We start from the raw sequence: 16394 nt of genomic DNA on the forward strand, positions 1-16394 counted from the left end.
GCGCGCGCTCGCTCCGCCTGTGGGGCCGCCCGGGCCCGCGGCGCTCGCTCCGCCGGTCCGCCCGCCCGCCCGCGCCGCCGGCCAGATAATGCGCCCCTCGGCCGCACACATGGAGCCCGGCGCCGGCGTCACCGCCCGGGACATGCGCACCAGGTCAGCGCGCCCGGCCCGCGGCCCCCAAAACACCGGGGAGCTCTTAAAGGCGACGCCGCCCGCCCGCGCCCGGATGGGCGGGGCCAGCCGGTTGGGGCGGGGCCTGATAGTGGTGGGCGGGGTCAGGCAGACCGACACCGCCCCGGAAGCACCGCCCCTCCTGGCCGCACTCCACTGGACGCCCGGCCCCGCGCGCCGGTTTCCCACGAGGGCTCGGGCGGGCTCCTGCCGCAGGGTTAGGGGGGTCGTCGCCAGCTCACCCGCGGCAGAGCCGGGCGGGCCGCGCCCAGGGCTGACTCACGAGGCGCTCACTGCTGACCTCGCTCCAACTGAGCTGCGAGACCTCAGGCAACTGCTTCTGAAAACCAAGGTTAGAATGCTACCCCCGGCGGGGTCGTCACACAGAAGTTCCCCTCCAGGGGATAGGCGAAACCGTAATTCTTACAGCGCAGTAAAGAGAGTTCTACAAAGTAAGCTCCAGACCCACCCACTTCAAAGACACTTCAGGGATGACTGCTCTCCCTCTCCAGTTACCTCCCAATCTGCCCCCGTACCTCTGGGAGAAGGTGAAACCCCCCAAGAAAGCAAATCTGCACCCTTCCCTCTCCAGTGACTTGGAGGAAACACGGGAAACAGTCTAACCTGAGAGAGGATGGGCTTTGGAGATGTTCGACTACATAAAACAAACACAGTTTTAATAGGGAAAATAAAATATCTAGTATCACAAGAAGCTCTCAATATCAAGATTAGGTTCTGAAGAATCACCAGAAAAGGCCCTTTCCATGTTCTTTTTACAGCGTTAAAACAAATAATTCATGATGAGACACCTAGATAACATATCCTAATACAAGTGAAACAAAAGTTTCACCAAACATACCTTGCAATGTACTGATATTTTCTATTTCATTTTTTAAAAAGAATCAATGTAATTCTAACCCACTGTTAGCCTTGACCCCAAACTTTAAAAACACTTAATGCAGAATAAGTTTTACAAGTAAAATTTTCTGCTATGTGCCCCCACCACAATAAGAAGTTAAAAAAAGCCCATTTTAATTGTGTTGAGTTCCTCACCTAATTGGCAACTTTTTGTTGTTGATTCCACCCCCAATCAATCCTACCCCCAAAATCTTCCAAGGGCTTAATGCCAACGTCTGGCACAACTTCCCCAGGGCCAAAAAAGAAGCATTCCTTAAACTAAAAATGATACAAAATACAAGTTGTTGACCCCCAAACACCTTCCCTGACCCAGATTTGTCAGCACTTTGCTTTGCTACTAAGAAATTCGAATGTTCAAATTCAAAAACCAAACAAAAACAGTTTATTCTTAAACAGGTAACTTGGTATAGGAATGCAGGAAACTCCCTAATCCCATATGCAAAGATAGTTTAAAGCAAATGATTTTCACTCTAATTCGGCAGCTGTTTATTTTGAGAACTGCTTTACTCGACGATTAATCAGATGATGCACATTAAAGCAATATAAGCAAAATATTACCTCACTGCTCCTCACCTGGCTCTCAATTAATGCCAACTTAATTAACTATAAACAGAGCAAAGTGTGGTCAGGTGGGAGACCCAAGACTTGAGATTGACACAGGGATTCCAGAATCTGAGCTGGCAAACCCCCGTACGAGTCACCAAGGTGACAACCATCCTGTTTTAAAGAGGGAGGCAGGGGACTTCCCTGGTGGTGCAGTGGTTAAGAATCTGCCTGCCAATGCAGGGGACACGGGTTCGAGCCCTGGTCCGGGAAGATCCCACATGCCGCAGAGCAACTAAGCCCATGCGCCACATGTGAGCCTGTGCTCTAGAGCCCGCAAGCCATGACTACTGAGCCCGCACGCCACAACTACTGAAGCCAGCTCCCCTAGAGCCCATGCTCTGCAACAAGAGAAGCCACCACAGTGAGAAGCCCGCACTCCGCAACAAGAGAAGCCACCACTCTTCGCAACTAGAGAAAGCCCGCGCGTAGCAATTAAGACCCAACGCAGCCAAAAATAAATAAATAAATTTATTAAAAAAAATAAAGAGGGAGGCATCAGCTGTGACATATTAATGACACACCCCTATGGACTGAGGTGTGCACTGCTGACAGGTGGGCTGCTCCAGGGGACAGTGCCAACTTCTCCAGCTGGGAAAGGGTGAAATAGAGTTTACTTCTGTGATAGGAAGAAAGGGCCAAGTGTGTAGATGGAAAAAGTGATAGTGAATCCAGACCTGTTTGGGGTACCAGATGCTCAGGCGGGTGAATGCTGAGACTGCTTGGCCTAAAGACCTTGTGCCTATAGTACTGGACTAAACAGCAAATAGTTCAGCTGGGTGATTATGAAATATGATGCAATCACCTTCAGATGCCATTCTAAAACTGAAGAAACCCTAATTTAAGAGACAACTAGGGCTAGAACCATGTTTCTCCTGAAGTTTTTCCCCTCTGCCCTAAGAACAAGGCAGTCAATTAATAGTTATGGGTACCAGTTAACATGATACTCTAAAAACACTTCTGTTATTAAGTTAAACAAAAATTTCTGCCGAATTCACTTCATATCCTTCAGACCAGATCCTTGCTAATAATAGCCAAGCCTCCTTCCACCCTAACCACTGCAGAAATATTCTAATTATCTTTCTAATGTACTATTAGATAAACTTCCAAAAACCAACTGAGCTAATTCCTGTACAACAAAGGGACTGAAGAAAAGAAATTTGGGCCAAATCCACGTTCGTGTCCCCTTTTATAAAGTAGAAATTGGTCAAAGGCTCAACAATAGTGTGTAACCGACTGAAAAGGAATAGCATCACCTACTAAATGTTTAAGGTACTGTACTTTTGGGGTTTTAATCAGAAAATGTCTTTAAAGTTCCTGGTGGACAAAATTTAAGATATCCTACATTATAAACACCGGTCAACAAGAACCGTCTAAGAGACCTCTCATCACAAGGGTTTTGTAGGCTGGGGAGCCTGTAGGCACCAGCTCCAGAAGTTCACAGGCTGGTGGCACAGAAAGACATAGAATGCTTTCAATGCAGAAAATGCATTCATAGAAAAGACAGGAATCACAAAGGAAGAGGCTGCTCCCCTCCCTGGAGAGGGGTCTGGGAGATCTTTATGGATGTGACATTTGAGCTAGCTCTTAATGGATGAACATCCCAGGCATCCAGAACAGCACAGGCAAGGGCCAGAGCTGGCTACTCCTGGAGTGTGAGGGCTTTGGGGCAGACAGGGCTGCAAAGGGATGGATTCATTAACCTTTAAACTTTCTAGGTGGCTTTCTCTCTCAGAACACGGAATGAACTGTGGACCACTTCAATTCACAAGCTAAGCAGACCTAGTTATGTAGACTTTAACCAATTTTTAGATTACTGCTATCAAACAGTGACACTAGGCTCCCTCTTGTTTTCTGAGAAGCTTTCCAAAGAATAAACAGGTTGTTCATTCAAAAGTGTACCAAGTTTCGGACTTCCCTGCTGGCACAGTGGTTAAGAATCCGCATGCCAATGCAGGGGACATGGGTTCGAGCGCTGGCCCGGGAAGATTCCCACGTGCCGCGGAGGAACTATGCCTGTGTGCCACAACTACTGAGCCTGCGCTCTAGAGCTCACAAGCCACAACTGCTGAAGCCCGTGCACCTAGAGCCCGTGCTCCTCAACAAGAGAAGCCACCACAATGAGAAGCCCGTGCACCGCAGCTAGAGAAAGCCCGCGCACAGCAACAAAGACCCAGTGCAGCCAAAAATTTAAAATATAAATTAATTAATTAATTTACAAAAGTGTACCAAGTTTAAAAAAAAAAGTACCTTTATGAAAAAGAGCACTACTTTCCACACTTTGCACTTTTAGTACTCTAAAGTCTAAAACTATTTTCATTGAGTTTAGGGACAATATAACCACAATCTCTAAGAGGATTATTTTAAAGTTTCTTATTTCACCCCAAATTCACTCTCAGATGGTGAGATTGCAAAGCAATTGGTTGGGAAAGGAAAGGAAAAGATTCATTTCTATGTGAATTTGATTTCCCTAGTACTTTGATATTTTTGGTACTTTTTTCAAGGACCAGAAAATAGTTAAAGGGACTATGCTTTATGAAAAATACAATACTCCCAACACATTACAGCTTCTACAACAAATGTCATTTTTTAAATCACAACACTTTTACACTAGATTAGGAGTTTGTGGGAGACAGATAAGCACCCATCTGCCCCATCCCTGTCGTGTATGCAGAAAAGCTCTCTGAAGCACAGCTCTCTAGAGATGAGCCACTTTGTCAACATGTGTTTGTTTTGAGTGTCGTTTCTAACCACAATTCTGAACGCTTAGTGTAGATGCAACATGGAGTTCAGGCTCCATCTGCAGTTAGTCTCTGTGTGGCCCTGACGATATCCCACTGTTACAGGGCTCTGAGCACAAATGCTTCCCTAAAGGGTTAAATACAAACTGCTCAGAAGTATCATTGTGAACCGGAAGTGTATCTCCCACTCTGTCTTCATCTGCATGTGTCACCAGTTGGCAAGGAATATCTCTTTTGTGTCTATATATGGCTTACAAAAAAAAAATATGCATATCTAATTTAGGTCAATTTTAAGTCTTTGAAAAGTTAGTAAGTGAACCATGTTTTCTATGAATTAAAGAATTAACAGGAAAAAAAATCAGAAAACTACCAGAAAAAAAAAAATGCTATATGACAGTCTTAAGTCTAGAGATCAACCTATTCAAACCTGCTTAACAAAGAAAGAGTATTAATCACATCAGTGGCCTGCTAATAAACATCCTTGGTTTAGACATGAAGAAAAACATGTTTTAAAAACTTGGTATCCAGTTCACACCCCCCTCCCCAGTTATTAAGTGGCAGATCTTCCAACCTAACATAGGAAAGAGGAAAACATTCCTCCCCAAAGTTTTCCTAATAGGATGAATACTCCCCTCCTCCACTGGTGCCCAGCATTTCACTATAGGAAATTCAGGAGGCGGGTCTTTCTAGTTTTTTCCTTCACAGCTTGATAACAAACACCATGTCCTCTTGCATGTTGACCTAGTCAGGCCTATAATTTTACCAACTCCTGGTTTGGGAGCAGTAAAATCTTTTTTTCAAATTTGGGTCAAAAATCAACCTTCAATAGAGATACTTTAAGAGGTTAAGTATAAATATAAAGCCTAAACCTTGAAAATGTCATGCAAGTTAAAAAACTGTTCTGGGGACTTCCCTAGTGGCACAGTGGTTAAGAATCCGCCTGCCAATGCAGGGGACACGGGTTCGATCCCTGGCCCGGGAAGATCCCATATGCCGCGGAGCAACTAAGCCCGTGCACCACAACTACTGAGCTCGCGTGCTGCAACTACTGAAGCCCACGCGCCTAGAGCCCATGCTCTGCAACAAGAGAAGCCACCGCAATAAGAAGCCCGTGCACTGCAACGAAGAGTAGCCCCCACTTGCCACAGAGAGCAAAGAAAGCCTGTGCGCAGCAACGAAGACCCAACGCAGCCAAAACAAAACTGTTCTGCTGTATTGAGTTTTAGACCAGCTTAAATGACAATTCTCAAAGGAAAAAAATTCAGAAGCAGCCCCCATTATCTGTCCTCCTGAAACTCCATGTAGACTGCATACTATTATAAATAGAGTCTGCATGGTCTGATTTCACTGGCCATCATTGGTTTCTGATTGAAAATACTTATTCAGAGCTCAATTTAAATATTATTTTAGAGTTCAATCTTGAATCCTACTATGGCACATTTTATAAGACTCTCTACCTTTGAAGGTAACTTTGGGCTTTTCTTGCCAAAGGTGATCAGTTCAAACTCTGATTTTTAGATGAGCATAACCTCCTCAGGTCAAGGGAACTCACCAGATTGTTTCTTTACCTCCAGGTCCCTGACGGTGCCCATGCTGTTCCTCTCCTGGGAATGAGTAGCCACCTAAAAAGCAGCCCTCCCCATCGCCCCTTCCTTTGCAGGCTCTCCTTCCACAATCCAACTGCAGCATTTTGCTGCAGTTATCAGTTCATGAACTTGTTTTTTCCTAGTAGCATATGAGCTCCTGTGTCCAGCCAGGTGCCTGACTCTTAGCAAGTTAAATGAATATTTCCATCACACTCAAAAGTAAGGCTTTTCCTACAACATACTATAGCCACATAGAGTGTAGGTTTGAGCCTTTTTCCTAGTTACCCTGTCATGCTTCAGGAGGCACTGCAAGTCCATATGGTACACCAAGGTGGTGCGGTGGCGGCGGCAGCAGCAGCAGTGTAAGGCTATGATGAACTAAGGGAACCCACTGTCAAAAATCAGCCAATCCAGGAACCTCTAGATCATCAGCCCTCAGTCATACGCAGCAGCCTGTGGCCCCAACATGGACTGGTTTGCTCTTGGGCAGTATTAACTGCCATAGATAGCTATCCAAACTTGGGGGCCAACCTCAAGAGGAATAGTCAGCCTTGGTATGATTCTGCTAACAACTACCTTTACTAGGCACCTACAACAATCCAGCTGCTTGCTTCGTGCTTACCATCCCCACCCAACAAATGAAGAAACTGAGGCTCAAAGAGGTTAGGCCACTTGCGGTTAGGCCACCTTCCTGAGGTCACAGAGCCAGCAAGTGGCAGAATCTGGCTTTCTGGCTCCAAAGTTTCTACTGCACACAGGGCACTTTTACAAAGCAACAAAGACAAATTAATTCTTCAAGAGCACACTCTTGCAGAAGGATCTATCTACTGTCTGCTTCCTTTAGTTCTATACACATCTCCAGAGCAGCCCTCTGCAGGCAAGCTCCTGCAGGGAACACTGTGATAATGCAATAGGAAACCATCCTGTTAACCACCCTGCCAGATAGTCCTGAGTTTGTGGGTACATTAGCTGAGCCCCTAGAACTGCTAGGTGCAGGTCCACTGGTGGCTCCCAGTTCTGACAAAGCAGCTTACTGAGCAAAAAGTGATAACCTGAACACGTTTTCTACGCTCAAATTGGAGCCCAAGAACTCAGCCTGGAGTGTGGGGAACAGGAAATGAAGAGAGAGCAAGCATCCACTTCCCAAGGGCAACAGAGCCCAGAGGTGGGAGTCTGGTCCTGTGCACAGTTGCATTGCTTGTCCACGCCCACTTCCGGCCTGGGCCTTCCTCTTCACCTCATGAGTCAGTACTTGGGTGAAGGGAAAGGAAAAGAAGACAGACTACCAGAAACTCTCCTTGTAATATGCTCTCTCTCCCCTGCTGGGCCCTGGGCCCTGAATGAATATCCACCCCGGCTCTCTGGCTCCACCCCTCAAAAATACACCTACTTAAGAAAAGCACCTGTCACATAATTGATCTATGTGGACTAACATCAAATCCGGGCCACAACATAGGAAGATCAAAATAGTGCTTCCCCAGTCCCAATACAAGAGGGAACCCTAGGGCAGAGGGAACTCTGTGCACCAAGAACCTACTAATACATGACAAAGCAGTCCACCTATTTGAAATCTCACTTTTCCTATGCCATAAACGACAGCCAAGCACTACCCTTGTCTGATTTTTTTTTTTTTAAGATTTAAAACAAGGCAAGAAGGGCTTTAATAGCTGTTTACCTCTTTGCATAATATGCACTGCCATGAAGAAATGCCACAGGATTCCAAAAACATACTGCTACCAACTTCAAGAAAAGTAAAGCTGAAAATGCTCCTGGCAATAACCATTCCAGACTCTCTTTTGTTTCTCCAAGACTACAGCCACAGTCATCCTGGATCAACTAGTGCCAAAAGCCAACAATCAACCGGGAAAACACCATAATTTCTGCTTCCTTTCAGAAGGAGGAAACAGAAGCAAGGAGTCCAGTGAGGAAATTAGAAGGGTAGTAAGGTTTCACTTCCAAACCTCCAAGAAACTCCACCCCAAACTCCCAACATCCAGGAATATGCCCAAAGAAGCCCTGAGATATTCTTTCATTCATTTGTTTACTTGTCTGTGACTGGGATGTTAAGATCCTTGAGGGCTGACTGCATCTGTCCCTGGGGGCCCAGCTCACTGCTAGGCCCCCAGCACCCAGCATGGTATGCCTAGCACATCACTGGCACACATTTATTGCTGAATTATTTGCTGGCATAGGAAGTTACATGAGCCAGAAAATCTAACACTTTCTATTTTTCAATCCAATTTTAGTTGTATTAAAAAACAAAAAAACCCTACCTTATGGCCACACAGGAAAACTTGTGCCAAGTTAAGCCCTTACTTGAGTGTTTAAACGTCCCTTATAGGACAGTTTGGAGGGATAAATTCATATTCAAACAATGCACCAGTGTAAACAAAGGCAGCCAGGTTGCAGAGAGGATAAAGCCAAAATTAATACTAGAAATTCAAAATAACAACATCCATTCATTTAGATGGAACGACTCCATACGGTAGTTATTCCCCATTTCCGAGGGAGGTCAGCTTCTTTCTTATCATCAAAATCCCACAGGGATTTAATGCCCCCAGTGCTGTCTCCAACAGGAAGGAAACCCTGACTTCCCCAGCTATTTCAGTTACATAAATCAACAGTTTATTGTCCAGTTAGAAGCTAGGCAGTGTTGCGACCCACATACCTTTTAGAGCTGCCCACCAACGGATAACCACGTTACATTACATCTAATAAATGTACCTAGATCAATATTGTTTCTAACTATCCGAGGGTTTTTTATTGCTGTAAGGATCTTTCAATTCAAAAAACAGTTTAAAAAACTTCCCGTTAGATAAAAGGGACTTGGTGGTGGCGCCACCATCCACCAGAGTGAAGTCTGTGGCACACAAGGGACATCATAATTTCCAAAGGGATAATAATCCCCTTAAAGTTGTTTACCCTATGTTTTATATTTTAAAAATAATAAACTTTGCTCCTTTCCCATATAATGGAATAAATATCCTTAAAAGAATTAAGAGAAATTTAAGACTGGCAGATATTTCCTGGCTTCAATAGTAAATTCACTCTGTGGGGGGGGGGGGGGGGGGCAGTGGGAGGGAAAGGGGATATTTCAAGAGAGGGGAAAAAACCCTTTTCTTCAAACTTGGAAGCGGTGCAGTGGGGGCCTAGCTCAGATTTTTCACCCACTATTCACCCGCAACCCGGGTTTTAGCTATCAAGGGCAAGTGCCATCTGTCCTCACATGAATAAGTGAAAAAGGCTGGACCCAACTCAGCAGCCATGATTTTAAGGCTTTCACTAATTGCTAAGACAAAACCCTCTCAAAAAAAAAAAAAAAGTGTCCTGCCCACCCCAGCCTCCATCCCCAGAGTTTGAGTTAGCATCTTCACAGCTCTCTGAATCCTTGGGAACTCAAGGTGAATCCTGATCTCCTCATGGGCACTAAGCCACACACTCAATGTACTATTCTTGTGTGCCAATAAATGCCTTTGTACATCACTTTTCCAGTCTTTTGTCCCCAAATCTGATCCATTACCCTAAAAGAATGGTTCTTCTTCCAAGGTTCTAACGTGTAAGAAGAGATCACTCATCAGGTAACTGCTGCATATCACTCAGTCAAGCAGTCCCAAAATATGGCCGTGATCCTTTATGGTTCACCTTCTTTTTCTTCCCACAATTCAAGCTAGTAATAATCTTCTATCTTGCCTGTGGTCTAATTATAGTAATACATCTCCATGGCCTTAACTCACAAATTACCCCATTTTACAGAGGGAGAAAGCAAGGCGAAGGCAAACACAAACCCCTGTCACACAGCAAATCCATCTCACGTCTGCTATCCGAACACAGAAAAACGCTACTAGACCCAGATGGGCAGTGGGTTTTGCACGAGACACTCCGAGTTTCTTTCTCTTTGCTCCGTGGGCATATTTGGCCTTGGCAAAATGTCAAGTGCTTCCTGTCTGGGAGTCCAGACCAGAACCATAATCTCCTGAGCACAACAACCAACCTATTGCACACCAACCATGTGCTAGGCGCTGTGCTGGCTGCCTCCTGTTTGTTATCTCAGATTCATTCATTCACACATCTAGGAAGCACTTCCCATTTGTAGGCGCCTTTACACACATTCACAGAGATGTGACCCCCTCAAATATTTAGTAACGTGCTGATCTTGTGCCATAACTTATCCGAGGCCACACAGCTAGGAAGGACAGACCCAGAATCTGAATCAGGTCCTTCTGACTTCAAAGTTCCCTCTTCCCTAACACCTCACCTTGCTGGTCCTATGGGCTTCATTTTCAAATAATAAACATGTGCCAGCACTTCTCTGCCCTGTCTCAGGACACCTTAAGCCCTGAGCTCCCCACCAAATTTCCTCTTCCCCTCAGGGCAAGCTGACCAGGAAGAGGCAGTAGAGGAGCAACCAGGTCTGTAGCAGCTTCCTGCCTGGACTTGACTACCCCAGGAGCAGAGGGCCCAGGAAACTCTCCAAGCGCTTCTCCACAGAAGAAAATAGCTCGAGTTGAAACTTGTGTCCACATGGTCCACCGACAGATTTAGAACTCAAATTATAGCCTCGGCAGGAGTCTTCACAAAGGACTCAAATTAAGCAAGACCCAGATGGAAATGAACAGGAGAGAGACGGTCTTAAGTCAAACTTGTAAAGTGAACTGCAGTTCTAGCAGAATCAGAGGGAAGAACTGGTTGAAATGCTAAACCAACCAAGTTCAGCCTATATTTCAGAACTCCACTTCAGGAACATTTTCCCCACATTTTTAGCCTGAGACTTGTGCATGGACACGAAGTGGTTACAAGTTACTCAGGTTTCAAACTGAGTTCATTCCTGTCCTTTGGACCATCTCTCAATGCCAGCATTCATCTACTTGGGCTCCAGAGAGCTCTGCGTTTGGCAAAACAGATAAAATTAGCTACTGGAGTGAACTTGGAATCCAGGGTGGGCCATTAAAAAAAAAAGGTACACATGAGATTTGTAAAAGCCACGTAAAAACTTCCTTTGAGCCAAGCTGAAGTCACCTAAAACTTAGAGAAATGAATTCAAATCCCCTGTTCCTTGCCTCCCTTCCACCCTTCCTGGATCTAAGGTGACCCATTTCCTGCTTCTTGCTGTGCCTTTCAAACCTGAGTGGCCCACAAATTGAGGATCCACTGGAGATCAAGGGGTAAATCAGAGGGCCTAGGGAGAGAAAACACAGCTGGAAGAACTGAAAGAGCGTTTTTCTTCTCTTTTTTTTTTTCTTCTTTTTTTGGGGGGGTGAGTTATACTATGCAGAGGGAGGACTGAGGGATGGGACAGGAAGCTGAAAGTGTGATAATGGGGTACAATGCTCCAGCCCTGTCCCTCCTGCCTCTACACTGGCCTGACAACACTGTGGTGGCCCCATGACTCAAAAATGGAGCAACCAAGACTGTCCTTCGACAACAGCTCCTGCTCCCCCAAATCTAGCAGGTCTTAAAGGATGAAAGAAAACAGCATTATTTTTGCCTGTCTCCCAATTTCCCTTCCAATCACAAATTCCTCCAGGTCCCTGGAAGCTGAGGTAAAAGTTCAGAGAATACTCCTAATCCGGCAAGAAAGAAGACTGAAGATGGGAGGGGTATATTTCTGATCTCTCCTTCCAGAATAGAGAGAAGTGGGTACCACAAACAGAAATACGGGAACCCTGAAGTTGAGGGCTCGAAGGAAAAATGAGGGAAGAGTTTCTCCCTTAGCAAATCAGGAGGGAAACCTCAGGAAAGGGGGCATGTCCTCAGGCAAGTGGAAGGGGAACCCCTGGGAATTCAGGGGGACCCTTTAGAGAAGTGAAGAAATCCACTGTGTCCTCCATCAGAGAGGAGGTATCTTGAAAGAGTGCAGGCACATTTCAGAGATGTGAGGAGCCTAACAGAAGTGGGACATCACGTATTACGGGGAGGACCTCTGGAGAAGCCAGGGACCCCTCCAAACACTGCAGCATCCACAGATTAGTAGGAGTCCCCCCCAGAATGGGAACTTTTTTGGAAAAGTGGGGAACATTTCCTCAAGTAAATAAGGATCCAGTCAGACGTATGGGCATTTCAGAGTAGTGGGCCCCCTCAGTAAAATGGAGGTACTCATCAAAAAGTAGCGGGTCCCATCAAAAGTGGGGTCAAATCAGAAAAGTGGGGAACACCTCCAACAAGGATTCTGACAGAAGCAGGAACACCTCAGATTAGTTGGGGGACACTTGGGAAAAGGAGGAACTCACCCAAAGAAGTGGGGACAGAAAAGCAGGGAGAGCAACGCAGAAAGGTAGGGGGAAAGGGAGACCTGTGAAAAGGGGGGGACACCTTAAAAAGGCAAGGGCCAAAAAGGAACACAGAACAGTGGGACAACAGCTCAGAGAAGCAGGGATCTCCTCGCAGAGGTGGGGGTCCCCCAGAGAAGTGAGGGGAGGGGTGCCCTAGAAGCAGGGATATCTCCCTGAGAGAAGTTGGGGTCCCTCAGGGAAGACATGGGGGTCCCAGAAACGCAGGGGATCCCTCAAAAAGCAATCCCTCGGAGAAGCAGGGATCCCCTTAGAGAAGTTGGGAGGGGTAGTCTCAAAGAGGCGGGGGCCCTCGGAGAAGGCGCCCCTCAGGGAGGCAGGCGGTCCCTCAAAGAGATGGGGCACCCTCAGGGAAGGGAGGCTCCTATCAGAGAGGCGGGGTTTAGGGAAGCAGGTCTCCTCAGACAAGGGGGTCCACGCATGGAAGCGGCCCCCTCAGAGAAGCGGAAGCCCCAGAGAAGCCCGGGACACCGGAAGCCGGGGACCCGCCACCAGCGGCGCCCGCCCCTCACTCACCGAAGTTGCTCGGCGCCTCCGCGGGCGGCTGTTGGGCCCTGGGCGGCCTCGGGTGGCAGGGTCGTATCCAGTCCGCTCGGGTTCCGCGGCGGCAGCTCCTTCAGGTGGCGCCCGCGGTGGCGGCGGCGCGGCGACAGGACGACGGACTATCGACGGACTAACTGAGCGGGTGGCGCGGAGCGCGTTCGGGCGGCGGGGGTGCGCGTGCGCGCGCTGGGGCGCTGACCCCGGGCGGGAGGAGCCGCCGCACAGCGCTCGAAGCCGCCGCTCGGTCTCGCCGCTCCGTCTCACACTGAAATTGCCCGCTTCGCAGCCCGGCTTCCCCGGTTGCTAGGCAGATTTCGCCTCGCACACTTCCGGGTTGAGGCGCGTCTCACTGAGTGGCGGCGCCGCAGGCCAATGAGGTCCAGCCAGGGTTCCCGGGATCCGCGCCCCGAAGAGGGCGTGGCCAGACTCATGACGGACAGCAGCCGGAGGCCAATGAGCGCGCTGGCCGGCTGGCCCTCGGGATCAGGCTGAGGGCCTGGGCGGGCCCAAGGAGGCGGGATGAGGTGACTGACAGACGGCCTGCCAATGGGAGAGTGTAGCGGGCCTCAGGTCCAGTCAGGGTGCTGCGGGGGCGGGGCTTTAGCTTCAGGGCAGGAACACCGCGAGGGGTGGGGCATGAGGACGCGTTAATCCGTGGCCGGCTCGCTCGGACACTGGCGGGGGGTTACGCCGGGCTGCCCGGCGGCCAACAACTGGATGGGCAGGGGGTTCCCCGCAGTGCTCAGCAGGGGCGCCCCACCCACAATGCATCAGAGGTGGCCTGGGCCCGGCGGGCGTGAGGCGGTTACGCCGGGCAGTGGGCGGGGCCTCATGAGGCGCGCTCTAAGGACACTGGGCGAGCTGCGGCGCGGCCTTGTTTCTGAGGGGTTTCGTTGGCCCTGGGCTCTCTTCTGACTAGAGTCACGGGTTCGACTCTCTTCTGAGGAGAATCTTGGGTTTCTTGCCTCCGGCCCCCGTTCTAAGGAAAACCTTGAGGAATCTTGCCCCTGACCCCTCTTCTGAGAAGAGTTTTAGCTATTCTTGCCCTGCCCACTTTTCTGAGAATTGCCAGGAAAAGAATGATTTTGTATGTTCAGGACCACCCTCCACCACCGCTCTCTGTTCAAAGAAGACTTGACGGGATTCGGGCCCCTGTCCGCTTTACTAAGGAGAATTTGGGGAGCTCAGGGTCCACTGCCTTTCCTGGAGAGTAGTTAGAGAACATACCCTGCCTGTTTTCTGAGCCCTAGTGGGAGCCACTGGCCTTGTTCCTCCCTGACCTGGGGGGCAGTGGGGGCTGCATGTCCCCGGCCTATGTTTCTTTTTTTTTTTTAATATTTATTTATTTAATTAATTTTTGTTTGCGTTGGGTCTTCCTTGCGGCGTGGGCTTTCTCTAGTTGCAGCGAGCAGGGGCTACTCTTCCTTGCGGGTGCACGGGCTTCTCACTGCGGTGGCTTCTCTTGTTGCAGAGCACGGGGTCTAGGACCACGGGCTTCACAGGCTCAGTAATTGTGGCTCGCGGGCTCTAGAGCGCAGGCTCAGTAGTGGCGGCGCACGGGCTTAGCTGCTCCGCGGCATGTGGGATCTTCCCCCACCAGGGCTCAAACCCGTGTCCCCTGCATTGGCAGGCGGATTCTTAACCACTGCGCCACCAGGGAAGCCCTAGCCTTCATTTCTAAAGATAACTTGGGAAATTTCTAAGTTGCATGTACCTCCTCCAACCAGAGGAGAAATTTGGGATTTAAAACACCTCTCCTCTCTCCAGAGAGGAATTGCAGGAAACTGATGGCCCCTCACCCTTCTTAGTCAAGAACTGCCAGGGAGTTACGCTCCCTGCGCTTTTTCTAAGCAGTGTTTGAGTGTTGCAGGAAGAGTTCCTCTTTTCCTAAGAACGGCAACCATTTAACTCCTGTGCCCCAGAAAAGTTACCCATTTAGCTCTCCTTCCTTGTTTTTGTTTGTTTGTTTGTTTTGAGGAGAATTTTTCCAAGCAGCTGTCCACTCTTTCCCAAGGGTCAAATCCATGGCCCTTCCTAATTCTGTCCCCTGTTGGGCTCTTCAGTCCCACTTTTCTTCTCTGAGTGGGGCCCTTCCAAGAAGCAGTCCTGCTTCCCACCTGTCCCGAGACAAAACTAAGTAGTCACCAAACTCTGCTGTAGCATCCACCATGGCCTACCAGGCATCAGAGGCCTTCACCTCTGTCTTCCCCCAGCTGGTCTGAACTGCTCCCATGATTTACCTGCGAAGAACCCAGTTATACCCTTCACAGGCAACCAGACATCCACTGAACTGAAGGGGTGAAGAAGGCAGCAATGAGGAAGAGCCATAACACTCTGAGGATTCAATATGGCAAACTTTTATCTCCCCCCACTTTGTGCACAGAAGTGTGCAAGTTGCTGAGATACCTGAATTATAGGATGGAACTTGTGAACCAAGATGAACACAATAAAGGGAAATAGGCCTATTAGACAAGGCAGACTGTTATACCAAAGAGATACCCAGAATATGTTGTAGGAATGTAGAGGAGGAAGTAATTAAATGAAATAATGGATGCGGGCTTCCCTGGTGGTGCAGTGGTTAAGAATCCGCCTGCCAATGCAGGGGACACGGGTTCGAGCCCTGGTCCAGGAAGATCCCCCATGCCACGGAGCAACTAAGCCCGTGTGCCACAACTACTGAGCCTACGCTCTAGAGCCCGTGAGCCACTGCTACTGACCCTGTGCTCTAAAACCCGTGCTCCACAAGAGAAGCCACCACGATGAGTAAGCCTGTGCACCGCAACGAAGAGTAGCCCCCATTTGCCGCAACTAGAGAAAACCCGCGTGCAGCAACAGACCCGACGCAGCCAAAAATATAAATAAATATTTTTTTTTAATTGAGGTAATGGATGTGATGGTGCTTCATAAACCTTGAAGCAGTGTTCCTGTGTAGAAAGGATTATTGTTATTGTTACAAGTGGGCTGACATTCCTGGAAGAAAAGTAAAAAATAAATTCTGAGAGTCAGAGTGATGGGAGGTTGGCAGAGAGCCCTGTGGGGCCTGACTCCCTGAGTGAGCTCAGCCCAGACCCAAGTGGCAAGGCTCACGGAGTCCTTGGATAGGGAAAGAAGCCACTGGAAACATAAAGACACTGTGTTCCCAGAGTGCCTTGTTTGTACCTCTGTTGTAGCACTTACCACATTCTGCAAGTGTCTGAGGCAGTCGGGGTGGACAATAAACCCTTGGACTTTTGGTGACTGGCAGAACTGGGGTCAAACACATGCCGGCCACTCCCTAACTAGGCCAGTTACTTTCCTTAGCCATATCAGGAGTGAGAACACCAGTCTCTAAAGGTTGCACTGAGGATTGCGAGCTCAAAGTGCCTTGCATGGTACCTGGTACACATTAGGACTCAGGAGTTTTTAGTTTCATTCCAGTCACTAACTAGGTTGCTTTCTGAGAGCAGGAATCCAGCCTTAGGGCTTCCCTGGTGGCGCAGTGGTTGAGGGTCCACCTGCCGATGCAGGGGACACGGGTTCGTGCCCCGGTCCGGGAAGATCCCACA

At 48.4% G+C, this 16394-nt stretch overlaps 1 protein-coding gene across 2 annotated transcripts in view; it reads right to left on the reverse strand.

The window, feature by feature from the left end:
• The window catches only part of GATAD2A (GATA zinc finger domain containing 2A), a 100966-nt gene extending 87810 nt beyond the window's left edge, over positions 1-13156 (reverse strand). The window contains exon 1 of one of the 2 annotated variants that reach the window (XM_029216320.1): positions 12823-13156. The gene's annotated coding sequence lies outside the window, so the exon portion shown is untranslated. The remainder of the gene's footprint in view (positions 1-12822) is intronic. The other variant, XM_029216326.1, reaches the window with a different exon arrangement.
• Between the last annotated feature and the right edge of the window lie 3238 nt (positions 13157-16394).

The sequence above is a fragment of the Monodon monoceros genome, unplaced genomic scaffold (genome assembly GCF_005190385.1).
Source record: "Monodon monoceros isolate NGI ecotype Baffin Bay Population unplaced genomic scaffold, NGI_Narwhal_1 Super_Scaffold_12, whole genome shotgun sequence".
Taxonomy (NCBI): domain Eukaryota; kingdom Metazoa; phylum Chordata; class Mammalia; order Artiodactyla; family Monodontidae; genus Monodon; species Monodon monoceros.